The sequence below is a fragment of the Martes martes genome (genome assembly GCF_963455335.1).
Source record: "Martes martes genome assembly, chromosome: 16".
NCBI lineage: Eukaryota > Metazoa > Chordata > Mammalia > Carnivora > Mustelidae > Martes > Martes martes.
The window spans coordinates 17,706,173-17,713,772 of NC_137904.1; positions in this window are offsets into that span (position 1 = coordinate 17,706,173).

Below are 7,600 nucleotides of genomic sequence, written 5' to 3' on the forward strand. Positions count from 1 at the left end.
CCCAATTGAAGTGCCCCAGTTTCTATAACTGAAAAATGCTGATAATAATAGTACCTGCCTCCCGGGGTAGACATAAGGGAGGGGTGAATTAATATACATGAAGTGCTTAAAATGGCAAGATGACAGTTCAGTGTCCTCTTGTTGGTATTTGCATTATTATTGTCACTGTTGGCATCTTACTGAAGCCAGCTCTCTGAGTTTCCTCTCACTCTCTCCTCCAAAAGAGTGACCTAGACGGGCACCTGGGTGGCTCAGTTGGTTAAGGGTTCCACCCTCGATTTGGGCTCAGGTCGTGATCTCAGGCTCCTGGGATGGAGCCCCAAGTTGGGCTCCACTCAGCAGGTGGTCAGCTTGAGAGTCTCTCTCCCTCTGGCCCTCCCCACCCTCTCTAAAAGAAAGAAAGAAATAAACAATCAAATAAGTAAATAAATCTGAAGGAGCAAAAGAATAAGAAGAGGAAGAGGAAGAGGAAGAAGGAGGGGGAGGAGGAGGAGACAAAAGACCTAGATGGGGAGGAGGGAGGATGGCAAAAGTTTCTGTCGTGGGCAGAAGGCAGCATCCAGAGACTAACATCTATTTTGTTCAGCCAGGGGGATTTTTGTGTTTATTTACTGTCACAGATACAGTTAAGGTAACAACGATGAGGCTTACTTACTTGCCTAAAGAAGTAATAGAAGTCACTGTGGCTGTTTCAAGTTTGGTTTTCAATTCTTGATGTTCAAAGGCCTTTTATCTGTAAAAAGAAACAATCTGTCCTGGAGAGAATTCATTACTGTATACTGTTTACTACATGCTTTGAGAGTGCACACATAAAGGTTTTGTTTAAAAAAAAAAAAATAGCAGGCCCAAAATGGAGTCCTTTGTGCTAGACCCACCAAGACTTACTATCTTAAGCTAATTACTGTTTCAACCTCCCTCAGAAATGTAGTCTTAACTGGTCAGTGTGGAATTTTCTGGTCAGCACCAATGACGTAATCTGCCACATGGCTCCTTTCCATCCTCCAAAAGAAGATGAAGTAAACCCCCTAATATACCCTTTTATCCTCGAAAGGAAGATGACTTCACACGGAGCAATTTAAAAAAAAAAAAAATTATGACTTAGTTGACTTGTCTTTCAAAACCTTTCCCGATCTGTAGACTTTGGAATGCCTTTCTAGTGTGAGATAGGATGTTGGCTGATTCATGAATCATTTGATAAAACCAATTAGATCTTTAAAACTGACTCATTTCAATGTTTGTTGCTTAGCAGTCTTGACATTTCTGGTTAATTCTGAATATTTGAAGAAAATTCTGCCATCTTCCTATGTTTTCCCATTTGAGATGGACTCAGTCTATTTATAATTTTATTAAGAGAATAAGAAGATTCAAAGATGGTTTTCAGAAATATAAGGATCTTGCTTTCTTCTCTCATTTGGTCCCAGGAAATTTGAAATCTAAACGACTTTGAATAGGAGATCTCAAATAATTATTTTCTGGAGTCTCTGTCATTTTAAAAGTACATGCGAAAAAACCCTCCTTGTGACTTTTAATTAATTTTTCATAAAAAGAAGTTACAAATAAAAATATCAAAGATATCTTTTAATTTTTTTTTAAGATTTTATTTATTGATTTGACAGACAGAGATCACAAGTAGGCAGAGAGGCAGTCAGAGAGAGAGGAGGAAGCAGGCTCCCTGCAGAGCAGAGAGCCCAATGTGGGGCTTGATCCCAGGACCCTGGGATCATGACCCAAGCTGAAGGCAGAGGCTTTTAACCCACTGAGCCACCCAGGCGCACTTTTAAATTTTTTTTAATCGTTTAAATTTTTAAGAATTTTTAAGTTGGTAAGTTTTATGAGGTAAGATGTTGGTATATGATACTATATAACTTCTCTAGCCTTTTTTTCCAACAAAATATTCACTTTGTTGAAAGAACTCATAGTTGTTTTCTTAGTTCAGTTGTTAAATTTTCAAAACAATATATATAATTAAAAATGGATGTTCTTGGACTAAAATATCTGGGGAGTTAAGACAATATTTAAACTAATATTGTCAGCATATCCCTGTGTTTTAAATATCAATCATAATCAAATGAGATTATATTTACATTTACAATATGTTATAAGCATACTACAAAAAGAAAGTTATTGCAAACTTAGAAAAATACATCAAGTTTATTCACTGATCTAGGGTTATTTTTTTTACATTCTTTAGGTTATTCCTTTGCTTTCTATTTCTCTGAAATAGAAATATAACAGAACTATTGGTTCTGTGTCTCCATTTCAGGCACAAAACCTCTGTAATTTCCAATGAGGATAGCAATAAAGGTTTCTTTTGTTATGTTAATGAGGTGGCTTTTGGACCTCACCTAGGAACTGGGGCTGGTTGGCAGTGGGGTCAACTTGTGATTAGAGGCATGGACCCTTGAGCCCCACCAGCCAGACCTCTGCCGAAAGAAGACAGCTGGACATGACGATCAATGGGCAATAGTCAATTATGTAATCAATCATGCCTGTGAAATGAAACCGTCATAAAACAACATTTCTCATAACATCGTGCATTTGTAAACCAGGCTTTGATTTTAGATTCTCTGTTTTAGCCAAACTAGCAAAAAGTGTGAGATTTTTGTTTTGCTTTTGTACATTCTCATATTTGGAATCATAAGGGTTTTGTGCCCAATTCCACCACGGGTGTGGGAGGGGGTGTTCCACTCACCAATTCTCTGACACCAGCTAGGTGTGCTACAATGTAACTCAAATCTGACACTATCTATGTGGACATAGATACCTGGAGATAGCAGGGGCTCAGTCCCACAAAACTGTCCCCCCAACCTCTGCCCCACCACACACATATCACACACTTCAGACAAGAATCACAAATCCGGGTTGTCACCTGTGCCTCCGACCAAACTACTCTAGGAATTATAGCCATTTCTGTTACAGCTACCACTGTGGGAATGGCCTTGCATCAGACCATACAAACCACCCAATTTGTGCAAAAATGGCACGAGAATGCTAGCAAGGCTTGGCATCCACAAACAATCCTAGATCAAAGATTTCATGAAAGAGTCTCTGATTTAGAAGAAGCCGTAATATATATATAGGAGAGAAGATCTTCCAAATATAAGGCTTCACCTTCTGTGTGATTAGAATGTTTCTTCCTTCTGTGTTACTCCCTACACCTGTAATGAATGAGAAATACCATGGAACAAGATTTCACCATATTACTAGTCATTATGGTGGTAATTTAACTGTGGATATTAAACAGCTTAAAGATACTCTTCAGGGCATTCCTCACTGTCCTTACAATCAGTTCCAAGAGTGAGTTTCGCACAAATGATATTCTGATGTAAACCCCTTTGCTTGGATCCAAAAACTGGTCTTGGCATTATAGGTGGAATGAGGACACTTTTTATTGCTATAATCTTTTTATGCTTAGTCCTCAGATGCTCACGGAAATCTTTCTGATGACGAATGGTTCGAGAACTTGCAAAACGGATTTTGCTGCTTCTGCATTAACAAAAAGGGGGATGTGTAACCATCCCTCAGAATGACAGACTGCTTAAAATATCACTAATGAGGAATTGTATGGGTCACGCAAGCGTGCTTGACGATGACCTTGAGAAAACCTGTACTAGCAGCAGGCCTCCGGTGGAGAGGAGGATACACGTCCTTGAAGCCCAGCAGCTGGGGATGCCCTGGTCACTGACCCTGGTCACTGACCCCTGCCAGGGTCATTAAAGCCTGCTGTTAGAATAATCCCTTTATGTGCACTTGCTCAACTATCAATTCCATGCTGCTGGGCCAGGCACACCCTCCTTTGTTTACCTATAAGACTATGGTCGACATAGGACTCCCATTCATTCTGGTTGACCTACAAGACCCATGACTAATGTATAATCTCCTCCTTTGTTGGTTGTTATTTTGTATCTAATAAATACCGGACTGAGGAGTTTTTCGGGGTGACAGTCCTTTCAGCTGTTGTCCCTCCTCTGTCCCTCTCACAGATGAGTTGTTTGCACCTCATTCTTCTCCCAGGGCCATCAGGAAGCAGCACCCCAAATGCCTGGTAGAGGGAAGAGATGCACTGAGGGAGGCTGGTGCTTGTGTGAAGTCGGATGTCACTCAGCGTTCAGGGAGCTGCCACACCCTCAAGGCAAAGCTGTCCTCCTTTGCCCTGAGCCACAATCTTTGATGCTAGACCCATACTCTAGGCCAGGAGTGTCTTTACATTGCCCCAGGGCTGTGAAGCAAAAAGGTTCCATGGGGTCCCCAGTGGGAGAGAAGCAGCGCTTCCAATAGGCAAGGGTGAGTCTCCCCATTTTGCCCTCCCCAGGCCAGTGTTCTCCCAGGCCCATCCCCGAAACTGAAAACCTACTCTCACTCTTCAAGGGTCCATCCTTCTAGCCCTACCCGCTCTGCTGGGCCACGGGAACCTGGAAACGATGGCGTCTGGCTTCCCATTCTAGCACCCAACTCCCATTCAAGTCCCAACTTTTGCACACTTGACCACAAATGAGACTCAGGACAGCTATGCAAAGAAACTAGAACAAGGCTTTTATTAATAAAATAAATACTACCTAAAGGTTCTGGGAAGAACATGGGGAGAGGGGAGGGGAAACCTGTGGGCAGCGGCAGGAGTCCCGGGTGCTGTGGGACTGGAGGCCAAAGGGACATGGATCTCCGTGTACTGTCCCAAGGCCCGTGGCCCCTGGGATCACGCACAAGGGCTCAAGCCCCCACCTTCCTTCAAAATGGTGGGTCAGGGATTAGGAAGTTTCCCCAATGTTGGCTGGCTGGCTGCGAGCCCGGTTTTGCTCTAGGCCCGCCAAGGTCGGGGCTCGATTTGTGTCTCCCATTCCACACTCTTCTTGCACCGGTGTCACCTGGTAGCAAGTTCAACACCGGCTACTTCTCCCGGAAGCTATTGGCTCAGCCGAGCCTCTGCCTCTTGGGCCCCCAGGGAGTGGGCTGTGATGTGGAGAAAGATGGCTTGTTCCACGGCGCGGCTCTTTTGCGTCTCATCAAGTGCTGGACAACGGATGAGGGGGTCTTGGTGGCAAGGCTGCTCTGGGCCGTGCTGACCAGCGAGGCGGGGCCGCTAGGAAGAGAGGCCAGGACACCCCCGCCCCCGCCGGCGGCCTTCCTGGCAGTGCTGCAGCCATCTGAGCTGGACCTCTGCTTGGTCAGGTGCCTGGGGATGTGACTGAAGGAAGGGGCACTCGGGGCTCCCGACACAGCGTGGTTCGTCGTGCTGGCTCCAGCGGTCCCTGACAGGGTGCTCGGGAATGGGCGGCCCCCTGTGTTCGGGCCCAGGCTTGCCCTGGAGCCCTGCGGGCCACTTGGGGCCCTGCTCGTTCCTGCTGTGATGCTGAGAGCCCCAAAGCTGGAGCACAGATCGGCAACATCATCTCCTCTCCGCAAACCTGGGGGTACTGCCAAAAGCCCCATGCTGATGGGGGCCGGCATTGTGCTGCCAGCTGGGGGGCGGGGGTGCTGGCTGTTGGGCCCAGCATGGGGGGCAGCTGCCAAGCCAGGGGCAGCAGCTGCGCCAGGGGCGAGTATAGCAGTGGAGGTAACTGAACCTGGCTGAGCACTGGCACGGGTGCCCCGGGAGGCAGATGCGGGTAAGGGAACCACATAACCCGCCTGGGGGCCGCTGCCCAAGGATAGCTGGGCTAGAGCTGTGCTCAGGGCCTGGAGTGGGTCTGGAGCCTGAGCTGCCGGCTGTCCATGCTGGGGAGAGCTGTGAAGGGTGCCGGCTCCGGGCCACTGCCCACCAACAGTCCCAAATGGGGCCTGGGCAGTGGGTCCCGGGTTACCACTATTCCCGGGCAGTGCTGGCAGGCCTGGGGGGAATGTGGCTGAGGCCCTGCGCTTTCTGGAGAACATCGTGAGGGCCTGGGTAGGTGGCAAGGAGCTCCCACTGCAGCCAGGGTGAGACCCCAAGAGGAGAGGCTGCGAAGGTGGGGAGCAGCCCATGGGGGTGACCTGGGTGTCAGAGGCTGGCAGGGGAGCAGCCTCTGCAGCAGACGGGGCCAAGGCACTGGATGGCGCACTTGGGCCACAGCTGCAGGTGGCCTCTGTGTCCCCTCGGAGAGCATCTTGGATGCGCTGGAGAGCAGCTCTCTTTTCCTGGTCCAGGTCCTCAGCAGTCACTCGAAAGCCCGGATCAGGGGGTGAGGGCAGCCTCAGAGGCTCCCCTCGCCTGTGTGGCAGCAGACAAACCCTGCGTTTTCGGGGCCTGGAACAGTCAGCTGGGGACGAGCAGTTCCTCTGCGTTGCCTTCTGCCGGGTGGTGGTATCGGCATCCTTTCCCAGCTGGTTCTTCTTCTGAGAATGTGCAGGCACTCCGGCGGGACACAAGGGGCTCTCTTGGCTGACTTTTTTGGGGGACCTCGGGGGCCGCGAGGCCTGACTTGTGGCCAGACCCCTCCTCCTCTGCACCGGGTGGCAGTCCCTGGTGGAACTATAGGAACTCGTGATGGCATTTCGAGTGGGGCAGGAGCTCCGATGGGAGCTGGGGGACTTCCCCTTGCATGGTTCTTCCAAGCTCTCTTGCCGGGGGATGGCTGTCTGCAGAGGCCCAGGCCTGGGCACAAAGGAAGAGAGGCCTCTCTGGACCCCCAGCGGCCTAAATGCCCCCTGTGGGGCCCCAGCGCCTTTAGGGTCCTTTCTGTGAGTCTCTTGACCCTCTGGATGTGCAGGGTTTTCCTCTACCTGTGCCGTGCCTTTGCCGCTCTCTCTGGGGTCTCTGCATACCCTCTCCCCCGTGGGGACATCGTGGACATTCCTGGGTTCTGAGGGCGGCAGCCCGGTGACGACCCGCTTCTGCAGCACACAGGGGGGGACCGTGTCCACGATGGACTCGCAGTGGTGGTGGCAGGACACCTGTGATCCAGGAGCCGAGAGCATCGTCTTCACCCGGCAGCCCCACGTGCAGAAAGAGGCGAGGAGCCCCAGAAGAAAGCGCCAGGTCTCCAGGATCAAGGAGTACCTTCTGCAACCTGCTAGGACTGAGCGCGGTTGCCACCTCGCAGGGTACTTGGAGGACCGCCTGCGAGTGGACCCCCGGGTGTGGGCCGCCAGACGAGCCCTGGGCGCCAAGAGTAGTCTGCGGCCACAGTGAGCGGGGTGGGGGCGGACCAGCCCTCCTGGCAGGTGCGGACCCCGCAGAGCCGGGGGCTGGGGGGAGGGGCACGTCCTGCTCAAGGAGGTGCCCATAGAGCAGTCGGGTAAGGCCAGATGCTGAGGATAGCGAACTAGGCTCGCAGCGCTCTCCTTCAGCTGCCAAGTCGCGGCAGAAGGCCTAGAGCACAATGGGGGCCTGTTGCCAGGACACAGCTTTGGAACCTGGAACCTGAGGAATGAGCGCGTGTGCAGGAACCCCTGTGCACGTGCACAGCTTCTGTTGGGCCGCCGCCCAGTGCATGAATCAGGCCTGCAGGAAGGGTCGACTCCCTCGTTCCCCATCCTCGGGGGGTTCACAGATCTCTCGATCTTGAAGGCTGAACTGAGGAAGAGGAATGGGGGTGCAGTGGGTGCCAGCCATCTCCCCAGCCAGGCCCCCAGCCCTCAGGGACAGGAGTCTGTCCCATAGCCGCCCCCTGCAGACCCGTCAGGC